Below are 24,009 nucleotides of genomic sequence, written 5' to 3'. Positions count from 1 at the left end.
GGGAGGAGAAGAGTAAGAAGGAAAAAAGATCGCAGCAAGCATTAGTTCTTCTTATATTGAGAAATTAGAACCTAACAGGTAGAGAACAATGAAGAGGCAGTTTGGAGTGAGGTCAGGTGGGAGGGCTTTACTGAGAAAGAAGATGCTCTTTACTGTTTTCTCTTTTAATTAGTAGTAAGCTTGGTGGTCACAGTAAAGGCTCTTCTGAGTTGGGGTCCATGGGGAGAGAAAAGTGTGAAATTCACTGCTGCCTGTTATTTCTCCTCTAAACAAGCCTTGCCTTGTGCATTGCATTTCCCCGGGGTTCTTAAAGAAGGTGTGTGATCATCTAAAACTGAAACTGAGGCAGCATTTTAAGCTGGCAATTAATGACATGGTAAGAATTTTTAGCTTCAGTACATTAATTGTTAAATGAATTGTGTCTGCATTTTACTGTCATTTTACTGTGATACCAGCCTAATTATAAATATACTTTTACATAGTGGAAGATAATAATAAGCAGAATTATGCACTCAGTGATCAGACTTCAGGAATTTCTAACACTGAAGAAAGTGTTCTTCTTAAATTGTCTCTTGCTGTTCTTTTTATGTAGGTTTTGATTAATTTTATCTCGATTATACATTTCTCCCTGGGGCCCAGATATTATGCATGCTTTAGCAAAGTGGGCTCCTATTGTAAGAGGTTTAATGAGATCTTTTCTTCTAATTGGTTTCTATGTAATTTCTTTTAAACCAATAACATGTGAGTGGGGTGTCAAACACAGGGTGTGATAATGCATTTTCATTGCCCTGTACACCAATGAACATTAATTTCTCTCTCATTTGACATTATTTTCATATGATGAAAATTCTCAATCTTAAAGAAGTTCCAGATACAGTTGGTTCTCATTGGTCTCTCCTCTCCTGCATTTATGTTGGTGACACCCCCTAAAAAGGCAGCAGAATAACCTACCTATAGTTGGAATTCAGTCTGGGTAGAAGAGAGTGGAAGACTTCTTTTTTTTTTTTTTTTTAATTTTTTTTAAAGACTTTATTTTTCAACAGAGAGAGACAGTGAGAGAGGGAACACAAGCAGGGGGAGTGGGAGAGGGAGAAGCAGGCTTCCCGCTGAGCAGGAAGCCCATTGTGGGACTCGATCCCAGGACCCTGGGATCATGACCTGAGCCGAAGGCAGACTCTTAACGACTGAGCCACCCAGGCGCCCAGAGTGGAAGACTTCTGACCAGGGTTTTGACTGTACATCATCTTCCTTATGGGATAATTTACTAGATGGGATTCAGGTAGGGATGGATTAAAATCTGTTCCTTTTGCCCATTTAATTGGAATTAATTTCCTACTTAAAAAATATGAACTATTTGACAAATTCTAAAGAGTACTATATTAATGTATATTTATAATAAAGCTTGATCCTAAAATGAGTATCTGTGAGCTGCTCACTTTAATAAATAGAATGTTACCAACTTATTGAAAACCTATCTTTGTTTTTTTTTTAATTGCGGTATTAAATATAGTAAAATGTGCAAAATCATAGACAAAATCAATTAGACAACTTTTTACATATGTATATACCTATGTAATACCATCCAGGTCAAGACTTAGAACATTTCCATCACTGCAAAAAGTCCCTCATGACTCTCCTTTTCCCCAGAATTGTGCACTTTCTGACTTCTCTGACCATAAATTAGTTTTTCCTGTTCTTGAGTTTCATATAAACAGAATCATATAATAGATCCTCTTTTGCACCTATCTTCTTGCACTCAATATAATGTTTTTGAAATTCATCCACTTTGTGTATATTAGTTCATTCCTTTTTTAAAAAATTTAAACACTTTTAAATTGTGGTAGGAAAGATATGAAATTTACCATCTTAACTGTAGGTATACAGTTTAGTAGTGTTAAGTGTATTCACATTGTTCTACAACAGATCTCCAGAGTTTTTTCATCTTGCAGAACTGAAACTGTATACCCATTAAACAACAGCTCCCCCCCAGATCCCCCTCCCCCAAGTCCCTGGCAACCACCATTCTACTTTCTGTTTCTATGAATTTGACTACTTTAGATACCTCATATAATTGGAATCATATTTGTCTTTTTGTGACTGGTTTATTTCACTTAGCATAATGGCCTCAAAGTTCATGTTGGAGCAGGTGACAGGATTCCCTTCCTTTTTAAGGATAAATAACATTCCATTATATGTATAAACCACATTCTGTTTATTTGTTTATCTCTTGGGCACTTGGGTTGTTCCACCTTTTGGCTTTTGTGAAAAATGCTGCTGTGAACATGGATGTGCAACTATCTAGTATCTAGTAGTTCATTCCTTTTTATTGCTGAGAGTATTTTATTATGTAAATAAACCACAGTTAATTTATTTGTTCTCCCCATTTCATCATCAGTTGGATTCTCTAAGCCTCTAGTCTAATCTTCTGTGCCTCTTTCTCTTTTGCTCTCTTCCCTGTGTTCATTCCCTTCACTGGCACCCTCAACACCTGAAGAATAAAATTTAAGCTCTGGGGGCGCCAGGGTGGCTCAGTCAGTTAAGCGTCTGCCTTGGCTCAGGTCATGATCTCAGGGTCCTGGTATCTGCCCGAATCGGGCTCCCTGCTCAGCAGGGAGTCTGCTTCTCCCTTTCCGTCTGCCCCCAACTCGTGCTCGCTTTCTTTCTCTCTCTCAAATAAACAAATAAATAAATAAAATCTTTTAAAAAGATTTAAGCACGGATGGCTCAGTCTTTAAGCGCCTGCCTTCGGCTTAGGTCATGATCCTAGGGTCCTGGGATTGAGCCCTGCATTGGGCTTCCCGCTCAGCAGGAAGCCTGCTTCTCCGTCTCCCTCTGCCTGCCGCTCCCCCTGCTTGTGTTCTCTCTCTGTCAAATAAATAAAAATAAAAATCTTTAAAAAAAATTTAAGCTCTGTAGTATGGCATACAGTGCCATTCTTTTTTTTTTTTTAAGACTATTTGAGAGAGAACACGAGCAGGGGGAGGGGCAGAGGGAGAGCAACAAGCAGACTCCCTGCTGAGTGGGGAGCCTGATGTGAGGCTCTATCCCAGGACCCTGAGATCATGACCTGAGCCGAAATCAGATGCTTAACCAACTGAGCCACCCAGGTGTCCCCAGTTCCATTCTTAATATGCTTTCTGGACTCTCTGTCTTCATCGCAGCTATGCCAGACCACCTAGAGTTCTCTGGACAAAACAGAGACACAGTTCTCTGGACAAATTGTTTCATACTCCTGACCCTATATATACATACATACATTTTCTCCCTGACTTGGATGTTCTTCCCCAACTTGTCAGCTTACCTCCTGAAACAGTACACCTTGATTACTGCTTCATCCACAGAGCCAGGCCTAGCCATACTACAGTAGTAACTATCTGCTTGCCTGTCTTCTTTACTAGGCTGGGAGCTCTTTGAAGACAGGCAGCATCCATGTCTAACTCAGTAACACAGTGCCTGTGTTCAGTAAACATCTGTTGAATATAGATCTACAGAGTTCCGCTTTCTTAGACAAGTGGGTGTTCAGGATACTGGCTGGGCCTGATCTGGAATGGGCTGGAAGTAATAGTACTTCAGTTACTGTTGGGCTGTTGGAGGGAGCCCATAGGACAATTCAGAGACCGCATTTCAGAGAATCACTGAACAGAAATGTCCGTTAGGCTCTCCAGAAGAGAAATGGACTGAAGGGCAGAGTGAAGAGTTCAGAAACAAATTGTAGGTGTAAGCCAAGGATAATAGAGCAAAAAGGTTTGGAGAGGAGGGTAAGGTTACAATCTAGAGGAAAATGCCCTGGGCCAAATAGGGTATCTACAACAGCTTTTCTCAAGTTGTGAGTACAGTCAGGATGAAGTGTGAAAAGCCTGACTTTCTCTGTACAGTTGAAGAAGTATTGAATGTTTCATGGGATCCAGCATTGGACGTCAAGCAGGTCAGTAAAGAGAAAACCACTTGATGCAGCCAGCAAATGCCCGGGACTCTATCAGGTGTTTTAACTTATAGGAGTTTGCTAAAAAAAAAAAAAAAGCGAGAGAGAGATCCCTTCAAGACTAGTACATAAAGGAAAAAAAAAAGCCAGAGATGGGAATATTAAAGGAAAGACTTACAAGTGCCATGAACTTCCTTGGCAAAGAAAAGGGCAGTTCTTCTAGTCTCAAATATAGCCAAGCAGAGAGGGTGGCTGGGAAGGAGGAGATATGAAGATAGTTTCTTGGACTTTCTTAGCTAGTGTGTATCACTCTGTCTTTGAAAATTGAGGCCATTCAAAAAATCAGTCTGTTGGTATTCTTCAAACTGGTAAAGCTGTTGGGGCCTAGGGAAAATGATCATTGTGGTAGGAAGGGAGGGAGGGAGGGAGGATGGAAGGAAGGGAGGAAGGAAGGAGCCAAGATTTCTTTGAGTTAAATTTCACTGCATTGGTATGTACCCCCCCACACACCCACCACCACCCTTTATTTGTTCTGAGATCAACAGCTCTGTTTCCCCTTGTTGTCAGTTATTGAGGATCCTGTCTTTGGGTTTTGGTAATATCTATGACCCATAATTGTCACTCCTAATGCTAAGTGTTTTTTTTTTTTTTTATGAGTCATTTAGCAATTATTTACGGATTTCACTAAACTGACCTAGATTTAGAACTCTTGCAGTTAAGACCTCCATGCCTATTGACATGTACTTCAGCCCCATAACCCTTAGCTCTTTGGGTGCTCAGGGACTGTAATTTGATTTGAAAAGCTCAGTATTCATTTTCACCAGAAATCAGTGTTATACTAAAGCTGACAATTCATTGTCTCCTGGATAATTTTGAGTCTGGATAACAAATTACAGTTTGGGATACATTACAGATGATAAATGTGACTTCCTTAAAGGGAAATCCATTTGTTTTGCTTAGTGTTTCTGTGATTAATTACTTGCCAGATTAAATTGCTCCATAAAAATGCATAGTATTTTGATTGCTCTTCATGGTGATTAATTAGGCCATACTGTTGCTTTGTATGTTAATTATGCTGACATTTTTTTTCTCTTCTCTAGTTTAATTAATACAGCATATTTTTGAAAGATTGTTCTTCCTAAGATAGTATCCCACTCCAGAAACAAAGCCCTGTGTAGCTTTTAGGCTGGTATTAGAGGGTAATACCTCAAGGTTTCTGTGTGCCCTGTCTTGATCCTTGTATGTATCTTTGATTTGCAGAAAGTACACTAACTGCAAATGAGTCAATAAAAGCTCTGTTTGGTTTTCCTATAATTATTAAAGGTGAGATACTGAAGATTCTTGGCTCAACTGAAAAGTGATTAAGAACATAGAAGAGAAGCTACTGGTGCAAGATGTAAAACAAGTGTAAAGCTAAATGGTAGTGTGTGGGGGAAGAAGGAGTTTGTTTCTTAGGATGCTGCAGGGTGCCAGTGAGGAAATCAGGCATATTTAACATTTTTATTAATGATCTAGGGCTGAAAGTAAAAAACAACAACAACAACAAAACTGTTAATGACATTTGTAAGTGATACTAATTTGGAGATGTTTCCTGCACCCAGGAGGGCAGAGAAATTATATAGATGGATCAAGAAGAGAAGCATCAGAGAAATAGCATCACAGCTATTCTGTTGGGACAATGCATTATCTGCTTTACAGAAATAGTGTACCTAGAACCAGGCAGATATTTTCAAAAGTGGATCTTCCAGCAGTCCACTCCTAGATATTTACCCAAGTGAAATGAAAACTTGGATTGAACAAATGTTTACAGTGGCTTTATCCATACATTCTCTGAGAACTGGAAATGACCCAAATGACCCTCCACTGAGGATTATGAATAAACAAACTGTTGTCCACCCATATAGTGAAATACTACTTAGCAATAAAAAGGAAAGAACTGATGCATGCAACATGTATGGGTTCAGTTGCATTATGCAGTATGAAAGAAACTTGACGCAAGGCTACGTAGTGGGGTACCTGACTGGGTCAGTTGGTGGAACATGGGACCCTTGATCTCGGGATTGTGAGTTTGAGCCCCACATTGGGTGTAGAGATTACTTAAAAAAAAAAAAGGCTACATAGTGTATGATTCCATATATATGACTTTCTGGAAATGGCAAAATTGTAGGGACAATTCAGATCAGATCAGCATGGATTGGGAGGAGGGGCAGAGAGGAACTTTTTGGGTGATGGAACTGTTCTGTATCTTGATTGCAGTGTTGATTACATGACTGTATGCATTTTTCAAAACTTGTAGATTATACATTAAAAAGGGTAAATTTTACTAAATGCAAATTATACCTTAGTTTAAAAATTAGGGGGGAAAATGTCTTCACAAGGAAGAATAGGAAATTCCAACTTTTGACCATCACTACTGTACCTTATATGTGGCAACTTTTTTGAAAATATTTTGAGTAACAGGAGCTAGAGTTGGAGGACTTGAATTTTCTTCATGGTGCTTCTAAATTCCAAGGGTTTTTATTTATTTTTGAGTGGAAGCAGAGGGAGGGTGGGTTGTGGTGGTTTTCCTTAGGTGTTAGTATTATATAAAAGAGGGTTGTTTTGAAAAGAAATCACAGGTAAGGAGCTCTTAGACCTTGTTGATAGCCGTCAGACATAGATAAGAGGATCTTTTCCCCAGTTTATGGGTTGAATCCAGTTATTTGAGGTTGTGTGGATTTAGTTTTAGTTTTTATTTACTTGTTCTGTCTAGGCCCTCCCACTGTTGAATTGTTATAAGACCCAAATAGTGCCCAGAGATGTTTCTGTCCCAGAGCTAACCTCAGAGACAACTTCCATACCTCTCTGCTTTTGGACTGGAACAAAAAGCTTTGTCATGCTCCGGGTTTTATAAAGCAGGTTTGTACAATGTCAGGGACCTAGGGATAGGTGAACCACAAGTGCTAAATCATTGCTGATAGCTGTTGTGTCTTTTTCCTCCCTTCCCCCCATGTCTCCGGTGATACAAACTGTGTGTATAGTGCTTGCCTCTCATGTCCAACTTGGAGCACCTCCCTGAATGCCATACTAGTCAATATCTATTCAGTATCCCTAAAAATAGACCAGTGGGGAAAATTATATAGTGGTAGAAAGTATACAGTGCACTACTTGTAGCAGTAATACTCAGTCCAGCTCTGTGGCTGCACCTTAGCGTGCTAACTGCTGAGTACCCCTGAGCAGATGTGTGGCCATCATTCTGGCCCAGATTGAGCAGATTACATTTAGCAAAGTGCTGATTCTGAGTGACTTGCCGAGCAAATGTCTCTGGGTCTTTCATTGTTTTCAGCTGAATGATTTTCAGCACTGGACCTGAAGGGGCTGCCTGGCCCCCAACCAAGGCCCCATCTGTTAAAACTTTATATTGATTTGTATCTCTATTTTAAAAAATCTGTTCCTTCTCCTCCTCTTAGTGTGATAAATAATGTAGATACACTAGATGAAGTCTGCTATTGGAGCAGAACTCTAATCATTTTGCTTAGGGTTAAACTAAACTAATTTAATTAGAAATGGGACTTTCTCAAATAACCATCTATATCAAGTAGCTTATTGTTTTCTAATTCTGAGTTAGCATGTTCAGCAGTACTTGCAGGGTGTAGCAAGTAGTGATTAAAACACTGTAATTAACCTGGTAAAAAAGGAAAACTTCTGGTAGGGAAAGAAATTATAAGATGACATATAAAATTTTTGACTGGATAAATAGGTAATAATGAAACACTATGAGATAAAGTCTTATGTTAGCAGTTTATCATGTCTTTTTTTTTTAAGATTTTATTTATTTATTAGAGAGAGAATGAGAGAGCATGAGAGGGGGAGGGTCAGAGGGAGAAGCAGGCTCCCCGCTGAGCAGGGAGCCCGATGTGGGACTCGATCCAGGGACTCCAGGATCATGACCTGAGCCGAAGGCAGTCACTTAACCGACTGAGCCACCCAGGCGCCCCTGTATCATGTCTTATTACTGCATTTTTATGCCCATTGTGTCCAAAAAGGATTACGGCGTAGTTTACAGTAGACACATAGCGCTTCATCCAGGCGGGAAATGCAGGTCTATCTTAGCTAACTCTTAATTAGTCAGTAATTACTTATTATGTATTTCCTGTGTACCAACTCTGTGCCCTTAGCTCCTGACCTGCATTATATAGATGGTACTCCATGGCAAGACTTCATAGGGTAAAATGCCATTACAGTTAAGACTTTGGAAGGACATCTGAAGGCCCAGGTACAATCATGTTGTACTGAGATAGAATGTGACCAGGGTAGCTGTGCTCCCACTGTAGCTCCTTTGAAAAGCTCCAAGAGATGACAGATGACTGCTTACCATCATTATTTGCTTCCAGACAGTTTCTGAAATGTTTCCTCCCTCCTGTGCAGTCATGAAAGTCACTCCAGGAAGGAAGAGTCCGCATTAAGCACTAAACCAAACAGGAGTGTTGAGCACATTTACCCACTGGAGTGTAGGGGCCTTTGACTTTGTTTAGTCAAGATGGATGTTCTTCCTTCTGTTTGACCTTTCAAGCGAGGGCTTTCTCCTAGAGCAAGGAAATCCCCTCCCCGACCTCTTGAGAATCCTTCCAGAGATAATATGTACATGTAGAAGTATGTTTTGTTTTAGGATTTTTGTTTGTTTATAGTCATTTGAGAAATGCAAAATTTGACATCTAACCCTGATAAAAATTCCCAGCATACTAGGAATAGAAGAGAACTTCCTTAAGCTGATAAAGGACATCTATGAAAAACTTAAACAGCTATCATACTAAATGGTGAGAGACTGAATGCTTTTTCCCTAAGATCAGGAACAAAGTGGGGATGTCTGCTCTCACCACCTGTATTCAACATTGTGCTGGAGATTCTAGACAGTGCAGTTAGGCAAGAAAAAGAAACATAAGGCATCTAGATTGGACAGGAAGACATAAAAGTGTCTTTATTCTCAGACAACATGATTGTCCAAGTAGAAAACCTGATGGACTTTACAAAAAGCTGCTAGAATGAGTGAGTTTAGTGAGGTTGTTTTCCCCTTGGTAGTAAATTCCAGAGATGAAGTTTGGTTGTAATTCTTCCTGCTAGTGTCAGCAGCAGTCCATCAAATACAGCATTTATTTATTCACTAAAGACTAGATATTTTGAAGAGAATTTCAACCTTTAGTGTTTTTAAGTTACCAGGGCCCCATCATTGTAATGATTTTTTACGTTCACATATAGACCACAGGAGGAGCAAGGGGAGCAGTAACGGGAAATATTTGCAGCAAGTTCTAAACAGCATGGTCCAATATAAGTATATTATAAGCTGCATAGAACTTTATTTTCCAACAGGTGAAATTAATTTTAATAATATGTTATTTACCCAGTGTACTCCCAAATTATCTTTGCAACAAATAATATAAAAATTGTTACTGAGATATTTTATATTCTTAGTATGTTTTATATATTAAGTCTTAGAAATCAGGTGGATATTTTACACTTACAGCACATTTCAATTCAGATGATATATTTTCATTAGAAATATTTGATCTATATTTAGATTTCATATAATTTACAGTTGAAAAAGTAGAGTCATACACTCAAGTTATACCTGAGATAGAATGTGACCAGGATAGCTGTGCTCCCACTATACTTAAAAGTTTTCCAGTAACTGAACTGCATACCTAAAAATCGTTTCCCTTCAACATTTGCATCCACATTGGTAAAACTGATTCATCTTTTTTAGAATTTATTTGACTTCAAAGCTACATCTGTCCAGATTAAGGAAATTTGTTAACATCAAATTCAAAGAGGTATGGCATAAATAGTTGTGGCAGTTCTAAAGTTATCAATATCAACAAAGCATTTTCTAAAATTTTCTTGTAGTTTTTGCTACTAGTTAGTGCTGTCAGTTACAGTTAGAGACTTTGGCTCAGGTCATGATCTCAGGGTCCTGGGATCGAGCCCCTCTTAGGGCTCCTGGCTCAGGGCGGGGGAGTCTGCTTGTCTCTCTCCCTCAGCCTCTGCCCCTCCCCCCACTCGTGCTCTTTCTGTCTCTCAAATAAATAAAACATTCAAAAAAATGTATTATCATTGATCTTATGAAAAGTTTTTTTTTTTTTTTAAAGATTTTATGTATTTATTTGAGTGAGACAGAGAAAGCACAAGTGGGGGAAGGGCAGAGAGAGAGAGCAGCAGACTCCCCGCTGAGCAGGGAGCCCGACATGCGGCTCAATCCCAGGACCCTGAGATCATGACCTGAGCCGAAGTCAGATGCTTAACTGACTGAGCCACCCAGGCACCCCTTATGAAAAGTTCCTATTTTAACATAAATACCTGGCCAGGTAGGTCACAAAATAAGCTTTTGCTTTTCTTGGAGCTTCAAATTTAACTCATTAGTTTAAAAAAAAGTTTTTAATTATTGAATACTTGGCAAGCATTCCTTTGTTTCAAAAAGATCTTGGGGCGCCTGGGTGGCTCAGTTGGTTAAGCGACTGCCTTCGGCTCAGGTCATGATCCTGGAGTCCCTGGATCAAGTCCCACATCGGAGTCCCTGGATGGAGTCCCGCATCGGGCTCCCTGCTCGGCAGGGAGCCTGCTTCTGCCTCTGACCCTCCCCCCTCTCATGTGCTCTCTCTCTCATTCTCGCTCTCAAATAAATAAATAAAATCTTTAAAAAAAAAAAAAAGATCTTGAGTTGAAAATAACAGTATAATAAATATTTTTTGTAAAACTTCTCACCTGAATCGATGAATTCAGGATGATTATAGTCATTGTCATTAAATTCTGTCAGCTGCTTCATAAACTGGCAATGTTCATAGCTTTTTTGCAGGTATATACTAAATGATTTTAGCAGCTGTATCCATGACATTTATAGAATCTGCTTCAGAAAACTGTGTACAAATATTTTTAATTTGTACCATGCTGTAGAATGAGCAGAGGGGAAACTTCAGTTTTGTTTTAAAATGACAGGGGCGCCTGGGTGGCTCGGTTAAGCATCTGACTCTGGCTCAGGTCGTGATCTCAGGGTCCTGGGATCGAGCCCCTCATTGGGTTCTCTGCTCAGTGGGGAGTCTGTTTGTTTCTCTGCCCCTTCCCCCATTTGTGCTCTCTCTCTCTCAAATAAATAAAATCTTCAAAAAAATAAAATAAAATGACAGTAAGTGCTGGACTTTTGATCTACATAGCTGGAGCACCATACATGTGATGGAATTTTTTTTTTTTTTTAAGATTTTATTTATTTATTTGACAGAGAGAGACAAAGCGAGAGAGGGAACATAAGCAGGGGGAGTGGGAGAGGGAGAAGCAGGCTCCCCGCAGAGTAGGGGGCCTGATGTGGGACTCGATCCCAGGACCCTGGGATCATGACCTGAGCCGAAGGCAGTCGCTTAACCGACTGAGCCACCCAGGCGCCCGGAATTTTTTTTTTAAAATCTAGTCAAATTTGGGGTGCCTGGCTGGTTCAGTCAGTGAAGCATGCAACTCTTGATCTCAGGGCTGTAGGTTTGAGCCCCATATTGGGTGTAGAGATTACTTAAAAACTTTTTAAAAATTTGGGGCACCTGGGTGGCTCAGTCGTTAAGCGTCTGCCTTCGGCTCAGGTCATGATCCCAGGATCCTGGGATCGAGCCCCGCATCGGGCTCCCTGCTCCGCGGGAAGCCTGCTTCTCCCTCTCCCACTCCCCCTGCTTGTGTTCCTGCTCTCGCTGTCTCTCTCTATGTCAAATAAATAAATCTTTAAAAAAAAAAAAACTTTTAAAAAATTTAATCAAATTCTTCATTGACAGATGTAGAAGATTAAAAAGTATTTATGCCAGGGCGTCTGGGTGGCTCAGTGTTCAACTCTTGATTTTGGCTCAGGTCATGCATGATCTCAGGGTTGTGAGATTGACCCCTGTGTTGGGCTCTGCCCTGGGTGTGGAGCCTGCTTAATATTCTCTCTCCTCCCCCCACCCCCCTGTCTCTCTCTCTCAAAAAAAAAAAAAAATCTGTGCCATGAGTTCAGATTTTAAAATAGGCTGCAGATTGACTAGATTTCTTTGTGTATTTGGAAGTTCTTCGAGACAAAGTGTACCCAGAGTATTGATGTATTAATTGAGCAGTATCATCCAAATCTAAAGAAAAGTACTTGTAATTTTTTTTTTTTTTTAGTACTTGTAATTTAAAACATTTTGAATCAGTTGACCCTTGATATCATTAGAAATGTCTTATATCCTGCAGGCAAATTGCTTGGTGGTTTAATTGAAGATCTTTCACTTTTTATAAAATGGTTGTTTTTTAGTCTTTTCCTCTCCTCAGTAGAGGATGTAGAGACAAGGGGCAGAGACACAAGCATCCTCAGTTGAATGTCCATAGCTGAAGTAATTTCTTTTACCATCTCTCCATTTAAAAAATGGTATAGTGACCAAAGATACAAGCTCAGATCCTATTAAAAATCATTAAAATTGGGGCGCCTGGGTGGCTCAGTCATTAAGCGTCTGCCTTCGGCTCAGGTCATGATCCCAGGGTCCTGGGATCGAGCCCCGCATCGGGCTCCCTGCTCCGCGGGAGGCCTGTTTCTCCCTCTCCCACTCCCCCTGCTTGTGTTCCAGCTCTCGCTATCTCTCTGTCAAATAAATAAAAAAATTAAAATTAAAAAAAAAACTTTAATAAATAAATAAATAAAAATTATTAAAATTTTTTGGGACACCTGGGTGGCTCAGTCAGTTAAGCCTCTGCCTTTGGCTCAGGTCATGATCCCAGCGTCCTGGGATCAAGTCCCACATTGGGCTCCTTGCTTAGCGGGGAGCCTGCTTCTCCCTCTGCAGCACCCCCTGTTTGTTTTCTCTCCCCCCGGCCTGACAAAAAAAGAAAAAAAATCTAAAAAACAAATTATTAAAATTTTCTGTTGGACATTTAGTTCTGATTTCAGACAACCTATTTTGCTAATTCATTTGTATTTTATTTAGTTTTTAAGATTTTATTTTATTTTTTTAAGTAGGCTCCACGCCTAGCATGGAGCCCAATGCAGGGCTTGAATTGATAATCCTGAGATCAAGACCTGGGCTGAGATCAAGAGTTGAACACTTAACCGACTGAGCCATCCAGGCACCCCTAAGATTTTATTTTTAAGTATTCTCTCCACCCAACATGGGGCTCAAACCTACAACCCTGAGATCAAGTCACATGCTGTACTGACTAAGCCAGCCAGGTGCCCCTATTGATTCATTTTTAATGTTTCCATGTTAAGAAGAAATTTCTGGGGTGCCTGGATGGCTCAGTTGGTTAAGCCATAGACTCTTGGTTTCAGCTCAGGTCCTTATCTCATGGGTCATGAGATCCAGCCCCAAGACGGCCCCCTCACTCAGTTGGGGGTCCACTTGAAGATTCTCTCCCTCTGCCCCTCTCCCCACTCACCTGCTCACGCGCATGTGCTCGCGTGCTCTCTCTTCCTCTCAAATCTTCAAAAAAAAAAAATCTTACTTTACATATATTTGCTGACATTTCTTAATAGTGTTTCCTTTATTATATTGAAAAGTGTTTTACACAACAAACACATTTTTCATTTTGCCTTGCTGAAGCAAATTGCAGTTGCAATTCATCATGAAACTAGCAGTATACCTTCTTCCAGTCTCTCTCTCTCTCTTTTTTTTTTTTTTTTTTTTACTGTTTCGAAATAGTACTATCATCTGCATCTCCAGTCAATTCTGCATCAGTAGTATGCCTTCATTTTAAACTTAAAAAAACTGTTCCTGGGGGTGTCTGGGTTCCTTAGTTGGTTAAGCGTCTGCTTCAGCTCGGGTCATGATCCCAGGGTCCTGGGATTGAGCCTGCACCCCCTCCAGTACCCCACCCCCGGTCGCGCTCCCTGCTGCTGGCTTCTCCCTCTCCTCCCTGTTTGTGCTCTCTCACTGTCTCTGCCTCTGCATTTGCAAAAAAAAAACTAGAAACAGGGGCGCCTGGGTGGCTCAGTTGGTTAAGCGACTGCCTTCAGCTCAGGTCATGATCCTGGAGTCCCAGGATCAAGTCCCACATCGGGCTCCCTGCTCAGCAAGGAGTCTGCTTCTCCCTCTGACCCTCCTCTCTCTCATGCTCTCTGTCTCTCATTCTCTCTCCCTCAAATAAATAAAATCTTAAAAAAAAAAAACAAAACTAGAAACAATTTAATTACAATTTTTTTTAAAAGATTTTATTTATTTATTTGACAGAGAGGTAGAGAGCACAAGTAGGCAGAGAGGCAGGCAGAGGGAGAGGGAGAAGCAGGCTCTCCACTGAGCAGGGAGCCCGACGTGGGGCTCGATCCCAGGACCCTGGGATCATCACCCGAGCTGAAGGCAGCCGCTTAACCGACTGAGCCACCCAGGCGCCCCTAATTACAATTTTAAAACATAAATATTTTACTCTAATTACCAATTCTGATTTTATGGTATCACCGTAACTCAGTGGTTCTCAACTGATATGATTTTGTCTTCCAGGGGATATTTGGCATTTTCAGTATTCACCACTTGGGGAAGTGGGGGTAGTGCTACTGGCATCTGGTAGGTAGAGACCAGGGATGTTGCTAAACATTCTACAGTGCTCAGGACAGCCACCCTACAACAAATGATCCAGCCCCAAATATCAGTAGTGCCGAGGTTAAGAAACCCTGCTGTCTGCATAAAATATTAAATAAATACATTAAATTGTTTAATTCTTGCAGAGTAAGTCATTTGAACTGAATCAATCCATTAACATCAACTGGTTTGGTGATGTGTTTATTTGTAGTACTAGAAACAGCGCACATGCCTGACATGCACTATAATAACAGCAATAATATTGTATACAATGCAGTGATTAAAGTGAAATGTAGTCCTTCCTAAACAAAGCTGTATTTAATGGAATAATACTTTACACTGCTTTCGTTTTTTTTATTTAAATTAATTAAAATAAAAGTTCAGTTCCTCAGTTGCAGTAACCACATTTCAAGTGCTAAGTAGCCACATATGAATCTCCTAGAACAGTTCTAGACATGATGGGCTGACTAACACCCATCCTCACTCTGTAGGGCACGGGGTGGGGACAGTTGACTCCTTGCTCACCTTAGGGTTTGAAATGGGGCATTTTAACCTGGTTTCTGCAGCTGCTCTATAGCTCTACTTTCTTTCTAAAAATAGACCAGCACGGGGGCACCTGGGTGGCTCAGTCTGTTGAGTGTCCCAACTCTTGATTTTGGTTCAGGTCATGATCTTGGGGTTCTGGGATTGAGCCCTGTGCTGAGCTCTGTGCTCACTGGGGAGTCTGCTTCTCCCTCTGCCTGCCACTCCCCCTGCTTGTGTGAGTCTCTCGCTTTCTGACAAATAAATAAAATCTTTTCAAAAAAAGAGATTCTTTCTCCTCCCTCGCCCTCTGTCCCTCCTCCCATTCATGCACTCTTTCTCTCTCTCTCTCAAATAAATAAATAAATAAATCTTAAAAAAAGCGACCAACACATTGTTTTATTAGAATATAACTCCAGATTTTTTTTTTTAAGATTTTATTTATTTATTTGACAGACAGAGACACCGCGAGAGAGGGAACACAAACAGGGGAGTGGGAGAGGGAGAAGCAGGCTTCCCGTGGAGCAGGGAGCCCGATGCGGGACTCGATCCCAGGACCCCGAGATCATGACCTGAGCTGAAGGCAGACACTTAATGACTGAGCCACCCAGGCGCCCCTAACTCCAGATTTTTAACCCTGCATTTTCCAAGATCATTTATTGCTAGAAAATAGGCCTGACACTGGTGGTATAGTAGATTGCCAACTGTCCCTGTATCCTATGGATGAAACTTCTGGTTCACAACAATTATCCCATTTTCTGAGCTTCTGTTCACACTTTGTTGAAATTAGGCAGAGAATGGAGAAGTATTCATCATAACTTCTCAGTAAATACTTCCTCCTTGCTTAAAAAGCACTTTTCCATAGATCTGGAAGAGCAAGGAGTTCAAAACACAGCAAATTATAGAAATTCTCAAGTGTATCTGAGTAGGATGCACTCAGGGGGCTAAGGTTTTTTTTCTTTGTCAAACAGGATGTCAGGTTGTCTCCCCTTTGGTGATAACATTTCAAGCACAGCTTGGTAGCTCTTTGAGGTCTAGTGTTAGGAAGCTGTCTTCTTTCATCCCTGCTTGTTCTACTTTAGGCCGAAGGCTTTAGTCTAGACAGGTGGAAAGTCAGATATAGAATTAATTTAAGGGCAGGGTACCTACCTTGTTTCTCGGGGCACATAACTGACTTTTTCCCCCCTGCAATAGAGAAACCATTGTTAACTAGTAGAAAGTGCTGTTTTATTTTTTTTCCTAACTGTTTTGACCCTACACATCTGATTCTGTGTAGCTCCCAGGGTAAACAAGCTTCACAGTTTTTATTCCCAGCATGGTCTTGCCTCTTGAACTCCATACCCTACCTAGAGGTTCCACAAGTACCTCAAACTTGACATTCCAAAGAATATGCCTTTGCCTTCCCTCCACATTTTAAGAACCATCTCCTATGTTTATCATCTCAGTTAATGATGTCGTTATCTGTTCAGTTCCTACAGTAAAAGTCTTAAGGTTGCTTTAGAGTCTTCTCTCTCCTTCACCCAATCAGTCAGTAGGTTCTTTCACCTTTACCTCCTAAAAATTTTCAAGTAAATTCTTCTCCATTTATACAACCACCATTTTATTTAGTTCAAGGCCTCATAATGTCTCATATTATAAGAGCCTCCTAACTATTCTCTCTGCTTCTAGTCTTCCCCCCTATAGTGGCCACTATTCAGTGTATTCGGTCACTAGAGTTGAATTTCAGAAGCACAGGTTTTTACACTGCTCTTGAGAGTATGTTGGTACTATCACTCTGAGAGCAGTTTGGCAATATCCAATAAAGTCCACGTTACCCAAACCTTTGACACAGTAATTTCATTCCTGGATGTATTTTCTTGAGGAACTTTCCTAAATGATCACAAGGATGTATAAATAAGAACACTTGTTAAGAATTATTTTTTAGGGACGCCTGGGTAGCTCAGTTGTTAAGTGTCTGCCTTCGGCTTAGGTCATGATCCCGGGGTCCTGGGATCAAGCCCCACATCGGGCTCCCTGCTCAGCGGGGAGCCTGCTTCTCTCTCTCCCACTTCTCTGCTTGTGTTCCCTCTCTCGCTGTCTCTCTCTCTCTGTCAAATAAGTAAAATCTTAAAAAAAAAAAAAAGAATTATTTAAAAAAAAAATTCTATTTATTTGAGGGGGGGATGGCAGGGGTAGGGGCAGAGGGAGAAGCAGAAGCAGACTCCCCGCTGAGCAGGGAGCCCGACACAGGGCTCAATCCCAGGACCCCAAGATCATGACCAGAGTTGATGGCAAACACCTGCTGAGCCACCCAGGTGCCCCAAAATCATCACATTTTAAATCTTGTGGGTTACCCATCTTTGATAGGATAATGTCCAAACTTCTTCATATGACACCTTGATCCTAGCCTACCTTTGTTACCTTATTTACTATCACTGTCCCATCTATCCTAAGATCTGGCCAAATTAGACTTAGCCACAGAGTCTCAAATTTCATACCTCTGTGTCCTCGCACATGTTTTTACCTAGAATGTTTTCCCATTCCTCTTTTTACCTAACAAAATCCTGCTTATGCTTCAAAATCTTAACCCCAGATGTCACCTTCCTTGAAAGCTTCCTGGATTCTTTGAGGCCAAACGATTCACACCAGCATTGCCACAGGACTTCATACATTTCTCTTAGAGCACTTATCACACTGCAGTATGGCTTTTTTTTTTTTAAGATTTTATTTATTTATTAGAGAGTGAGAGAGAGCATGAAAGGAGAGAGGGTCAGAGGGAGAAGCAGACTCCCTGCTGAGCAGGGAGCCCGACGCGGGATTTGATCCAGGGACTCCAGGATCATGACCTGAGCTGAAGGCAGTCTCTTAGCCAACTGAGCCACCCAGGCACCCCAGTATGGCTTTTCTTTTATTTTTTTTTCTTAAATTTTATTTTATTTTTTATTTAAATTCAATTAATTAACATATATATGTATTACTAGTCTCAGAGGTAGAATTTAGTGATTCATCAGTTGTATGTAACACCCAGTGCTCATTACACCAAGTGCCCCCCATGCACATCAGTGCCCATCACCCAATTACCCCATCCTCCCACCCACCTCCCCTCCAGCAACCCTCAGTTTGTTTCCCATAGTTAAGAGTCTCTTGGGATGCCTGGGTGGCTCAGTCGGTTAAGCGTCTGCCTTCAGCTCAGGTCATGATCCCAGCATCCTGGGATCGAGTCCCACATCGGTCTCCTTGCTCAGTGGGGAGCCTGCTTCTCCTTCTACCTGCCGCTCTCCCTGCTTGTACTCTTGCTCTCTCTCTCTCACTCTCTGGAAATAAATAAGTAAAATTTTTTTTTTTTAAAGATTTTATTTATTTATTTGAGAGAGAGAATGAGAGAGAGCACATGAGAGGGGGGAGGGTCAGAGGGAGAAGCAGACTCCCTGCAGAGCAGGGAGCCTGATGCGGGACTCGATCCAGGGACTCCAGGATCATGACCTGAGCCGAAGGCAGTCGCTTAACCAACTGAGCCACCCAGGCGCCCCAAATAAGTAAAATCTTAAAAAAAAAAAAAAAAGTCTTTTGTGGTTTGTCTCCCTCTTTGATTTCGTCTTATTTTCCCTTCCATTCCCCTATGATCCTCTGTCTTGTTTCTTAAATTCCAAATATGAATAAAATCATATAATTGTCTTTCTCTGATTCACTTATTTTCCTCAGCATAATACCCTCTAGTTCTATCCATGTCATTGCAAATGGTGATTTTTTTTTTTTGTTTTGATGGCTCTATAGCTGTTTATATATGTATGTCCATCACTAGATGGTGAGCTCCTAAGACAGAAACCAGGCTTTCCTTTGCTTTTGTAATCTCTGCCCCTAGCAGAGTGCACTATGGTACAATAAATGTTGGTTTCATGAATAAATGAATGGCTGGAATGAATGGTTTCATCTTCTAAGGCCTCATTGTCTCCCAGAAATATCAGCTGACCTGAGGGTCCTAAGCTAGGGAAGTGGATATTGAGATGCTTGGGAAGTGCTTATAAGGCTCTCCCTCTGATTGTGCTCCCCAGTTGTGTCTGTGGAGCTCCATTATACAAGTCTGTTTCAGATCTTAACAGACAACAGGAAAGAGTGTCTTGGCAGCTCCTGAACTAACCCGGTATAGCCAGGAAGTATGCTTGGAATTGTTACCAGAGAGACAGACCCCTTTCTCAATGATGAGCTGAATTGTTTGTCCCAACGCAGTAGAATTTACTGACTTCTAGTTCCCTCCAGGGTAACAAGAGGACAGCCAAAAGGTTTTAATTATATGAAATGGGGCTTTGAGACAACTAAAACCACTTTGTTGGTTTGTTGTTTTTCTTCCCTTTTTTTAAGTAACAAGGCAATTAATGCTATTTTTTTAAATTAATGCTATTTTTATGTTGCAGATTCACTAAATTTTATTTTATTTTTAAAGATTTTATTTATTTATTTGACAGAGAGAGACACAGTGAGGAGGGGGAACACAAGCAGAGGTAGCGGGAGAGAGAGAAGCAGGCTTCCCACCGAGCAGGGAGCCTGATGTAGGGCTCGATCCTAGAACCCTGGGATCATGACCTGAGCCAAAGGCAGACGCTTAACAACTGAGCCACCCAGGCGTCCCTGCAGATTCACTGAATTTTAAAGATGATTTTCAGGATGCCTTAAAAAAATCCTCTCATTGGCTGAGTGATGGGCTCCTGTTCTTTATGTAAGCTAGAGGCCCTGATGAAGAAATCTGAGTGTTCTCATGCCGTTTTACATGCCACTGTTCTAGGTGTTTGGATGCCTTGCTGCTCTTGGCAGTAAGGTGTCTTTTCAAGCTCTTCATGAGGTTAAAAGTTCTCTCTTGTGTTTCTTAACGGAGGACCTTCCCAAATGTATATTATTGTCTTAAAAGCCAAAAGAGAACTAAGGAAACAGTTATAATTAACAGGCAGCTGCAAAGCAGAGCCATTTAGTCTCTTCAGTATGGTTTGGTGGCGATCAGAGAATAGAGGCTTCAGTGTGGCTCTAAGTGAAGCAGCTGCATCACCAGCTGGAGACTGACATACTGGAGAAGGTGGGCACACACAGCTGAGATCCATTCACTCCCATGTGAGACTGAAAGGCCTGCCTTCAACTTAGCTGCTTTATGCTTATACTTAGTTTAGCAGAGAGGAGCTACAGAACCTGCCCATCTCCATGAGCATATTGGAGTCAGCACTGAGCAAAAAGGACCCCAGCAGGCAAAGGTCTCATGGCTTTCACAAAGGTATCCTACTGGAAAAGATTTAAAACAAGACCCTGGGAAGGGAAACTCTAACTTTTTTCTTTGGTTTACTGGGAAAAAATTTGGCTGTTTTTTGAATGAATGAACCTAATTTAACTTACCTAGTAAGGTTTCTGTAGTCTGATTTAGTAAAAATTGGGTATTAGTCTCTATCCCTATAAGCATCCGTACCAGAACCATCTCACCTTTCCTTGCCTGATTAAATTAACATTTTAAGACTCCACTCACACACCATCTCCTTCAGACTACCTTTCCTAAGCCCCCAGGTTGGGCAAAATACCCTCCTCAGTGCTCCTGTGAGACCTTTTGTCTACTCTTTGTCTAGCCCTTAGCACATCATGAAATTATCTGTCTGTGGTATTTGTCTTTCCACTAATCTGTAAATTCCTTGCTATCTGGGATCAAATTTCATTCACCTCCCCCATTGCCTAGCATAGTACTTGCATGTAGTAGGTATTCAAATGTTTGTCATATAAACTGAACTATTGAGTCACAGGCGATGACAGCCAGCCCTTAGCTTCCGATACCATTGACCTTTTTTCTAGGGACAGAGTGTTCCTTCATTCTGTGGGAAAGCAGTCAATTTGATGAGTAAGGGAGGAGGAGAAAAGAGAGAAGTTCTCTTTCTAAAATGGTGCATATAGGATAAGCAAAGTTCTGTAATTGCTTTCAAATTAAATTTTGATAGTGTCACCTTTTCAGGAGGGGAAAATCTTACCACTATTTCTGGTATATTGGAGAGAAAACGGCTAATAACATCTTTGTGAGCATAAAACAATTATACCCAGCCTCCTGTAGAGACAATCTGCCAGAGCCAACCGCCTCACCCTCTCCATGCGGGCTTCATTTTCTTACTCCGGAATTTCATAGACTCTCCCCCAAAGACCGTCAACTCATTGCACTATTATGATGAATGTTTGGAGCTGGCTCTCACCCTGGCTCTCACTGCTTTACTAGCTATTACTGGAGGTGCTGTCAGAGAATCAGGCCCCAAATTTATCCTCCCATTAAGTCCTCTCCTGGGCAGCGCTGCTTGGGTCTGCGTAGTAGTCATCTAGTCTCCCCTGCTTCCCCCACTGCCTTTGAATGTAGGGAAGTTGCAGGCCCCGTTGCAAACAAAGAGCTGTGGTAGAAAGTAAGGTTGCAAATCATTTACTACCAGAGCTCTTTGTGCTCTTGTTCTGGGCCTAGAAAGAAGCTCAGACCTAGGAGTGCCTGCTAGAGCATGGGCTTTGAGACCATCAATTTCAGCCCCAGCCCATTCCATCTCATTTCCTTAGTTGGCTGGTCCTGTCTCCCAAAAATGTCTTTCAGACCTTCTCTCTATAATGAGTTAGAGATTTATTGGTTTCTGAACATAAGGGCCTTACCTACTTAGCTGTCCACTTTTACCCACTCGTCTGATAGACACATGGCCTTTGATGAGTTTTGAAAATGCTATGATTTTTGAATTTGTCCTCATAGGTACTCTTAGAGCCTTCCTCCTGTGAAGTTTCTGTCTGATAGAAGCTGTCTGGGTCTCTGACATGAGAGGCTGTCCTTTAGTCTGTTGGGGGCTTTCCTTTTGACTCTCATACTTATTTGCAGAAAGACATAGGGCCAAAAGATGCACCAGGTGCGGGACGCCTGGGTGGCTCAGTCGGTTAAGCGGCTGCCTTCAGCTCAGGTCCTGGGATCGAGCCCCGCATCAGGCTCCCTGCTCGGCGGGAAGCCTGCTTCTGCCCCTCCAACTCCCCCTGCTTGTGTTCCCTCTCTCATTGTGTCTCTCTCTGAAATAAATTAAAAAAAAAAAAAAAAAGATGTACCAGGTGCCATTTGTAAATCTTAGGATAATTGATAGATACTCATTTCCTCTAGCAAACAGTGAATTTTGTTCAATAATAGATACTGATTAGGTTGTTGAGAAAAATCTCGCTCTTCACCTTTGGCGTTAAGTCATGAATAAAGCTGATATTAAGGCTGCCATTAATATTGCAAAAGCAATATTCCTCAATAGCATTCCTTTTCCTGTGGAGAAAGTAGTTTGCAGTGATGTTTTAACTTTTTCCCTTTTCATTGAGGGAGATAATATCAACTTCACTTAAGCAGAATGGTTCAATACTTTGAGCGCTTGTTTATTCTTCCCTTACTTCTCGACTTAGTAAACTATCTCATTCTCCTTACCTTACTAACCAGACTGCTACCTAGCTCCCCTGCTTTCTCCCACGCCTGTCTTCTCTTTCTCTTAGGGCTCTTTTTTTGTCCCACCACCTGCCACCACTATTTACACCCAGGCTTCTTAGAGGAAACCACTTGTGCTAGGGCCTCTCTGAAGGCAGCATAAGTCACTGCCAGAGCCAGTGAAAGCAGCCTGCTTTTTCAGAGCTGACAAGAAGTTGGTGAAGCTCTCCATCACAGTGGGCAGGCGAACAAACAGGGCCAAGTAGCACCGCATCTCAGTGGTTAGCACCTGCAGGCTCAGAGCTGACAGTGCACTGTAATAAGATTCATCTCTGTTCACTTAACTGATGTGGGCTTTATGGTAAATGTTCACTTGCTTAATTACTTTGGCAGACTCGCTGATTGCCTTTCCTGAGGAGTTCTAAAAGGTCCCCCTGGGATGGAACATAAACCTCTTTCCATGTCTTTTAATTTCATTCTTTACTTGGAGTACTTGAAAACCGGTATGTGATCCATATGGCCACCATTCCCTCTCTCCTGTGGGTGAACATCAGGACCACTCCTTACTAGTATGGTGTCCATATGGCCCACACTGGACCACTCAGAAATCTTGACAGCCTTCTTTCTCCTTTGTCCACCTGAAATTCCCCATTCCTCCTTCCCCACCACTGAGGTATACAGACAGCTCTCCTAACTTAGGGATCCATGTGCCTCTTTTTCTCTAGTATGGGATCCACAGAATATTTCCCTCTCCCTTCAATCTAGCAGCGTGTAATCCACTAAAACAATTTCCTTCTGTTTTTGACGTGACAGGAAAAGAAGCCTAAATTAGTCAATTGCTGATTTTTTTTGTCCTCCTCCTCCCTCTCTCCCTGTGCTTAAAAGTTAAGTATCTTATTGGGATGCCTGGCTGGCTGAGTCAGTAGAGCATGCGACTCTTGATCTTGAGTTGTGAGTTCAAGCCCCACATTGGGCGTAGAGATTACTTAAAAATAAAATCTTCAAAAAAAGTTAAATATCTTATAATAAATTAATTGGGCTAATGGGAATGATGTGTAATTAAAATATTTCAGGATTTTGGCTCATGCCAGGTTTTGAAAAGTTCTTGAGTCACATTCAAGGAATTGGAACTTCCACCGTTAATTAAAATTACTTCACCATTAATTAGAATTAGATCACTTCTTGGGGTTTTGAGCTGACCCCCACTGCCTCAGAAGCCCTCCCAAGTATGTATTAGGATTTTCTTATGTCCTGAAGTGAGACAGAAAATCTGGTAGACCCTTTCACATGACCTCTTTTGTTCTTTTGTATTTACTAGATGTTTCTGAGAGTGTAGAGGGGCCTTACCTCTGGAGATAGGAAATCCAGGGCTAAAGTAATTGTAAAGGCTGTCAAGGGTTTGCATTCTTTACCCCCAGGAACTCTGCTGGCAACTCCTGGCCTGTAGCTCGAGATGGTGTAAGGGAATCTGAAGCACAGAGCAATGGGATCTGAGTAGAGATGGCTAATCTTGTAGATGTTTTGTCCCTAGGAAAATTTTGGAGCCTCTGTTCATTTACTGAGAGAAAGGTTTAATAAAGAGTAGGCATTCTTAAGGGGAATGGATTAAGTGATGTCTTTTATGG

The 24,009-nt window shown here is 41.3% G+C and overlaps 1 protein-coding gene across 1 annotated transcript in view; it reads left to right on the top strand.

Moving 5' to 3' along the window:
* ARMH3 (armadillo like helical domain containing 3) overlaps window positions 1–24,009 on the top strand; it is a 178,314-nt gene that overhangs the window by 116,066 nt on the left and 38,239 nt on the right. The gene's annotated exons all lie outside the window — the stretch shown is intronic.

Source organism: Neomonachus schauinslandi, chromosome 6 (genome assembly GCF_002201575.2).
Source record: "Neomonachus schauinslandi chromosome 6, ASM220157v2, whole genome shotgun sequence".
Classification (NCBI taxonomy): Eukaryota; Metazoa; Chordata; class Mammalia; order Carnivora; family Phocidae; genus Neomonachus; species Neomonachus schauinslandi.
This window is presented reverse-complemented; position numbering and strand designations above follow the sequence as displayed.